The sequence below is a fragment of the Aplysia californica genome, unplaced genomic scaffold (assembly GCF_000002075.1).
Source record: "Aplysia californica isolate F4 #8 unplaced genomic scaffold, AplCal3.0 scaffold00816, whole genome shotgun sequence".
NCBI classification, from domain to species: Eukaryota; Metazoa; Mollusca; class Gastropoda; order Aplysiida; family Aplysiidae; genus Aplysia; species Aplysia californica.
Window position 1 is genome coordinate 240488 of NW_004798086.1, and position 676 is coordinate 241163.

Genomic DNA, 676 nt, shown 5'->3' on the forward strand with positions numbered 1-676 from the left:
TTGGGACGTGATTGATAATGTTCGGGTAAAGTTCTGGAAAGCCTTCCTGGGTCGTGGCAAAGCTACACCCAAATGTTTAGTTCTAAGAGAAGTGGGAAGAACCAATTTATGTTCTGATTGCATGCATTGTGTCAAAAAATTATGGGGCAGACTAATATACTTAAAAAATGACAGATATCCAAAAATGTTACACGCCATTCTATCAATTCTGTGAACAGGGCAGAGTCAATTGGTCTACTGAAGTTAAAAAAAACAAACTATTACTTTCCCTGAGTTTTGGATATATCTGGTTTTCTCAAAGTGTTGGAAGTAGTTGATTATTTCTCAGTGAAGTAAAAAGTAGGATGTTAATCATTCTGTGCAGATAATAGAGGAATAAATCTGTCCCAAGCATAATTTATTCTCTCTTACAACTCCGTTAAAAAAAACAGCGGAGTATATCACCAACCTCCCACAGTTTTGGAACAGAAGAGTCACAGCCTTGTTAAAAACTCATAGCCTTCAATAAAATAACAATCTCTATCGGTGGAATTTAATAAATTCACACTTATGTGAGAGGTGTAACTACCGTGTAACTCTAAAAAAACTGAAGACGAATTTCACTTTTTTTTTTCTATTGTCCATACTTTATCCATCAAAGGAAATTGCTAATTCCCCCTAGCCTGACTCGGCCCAG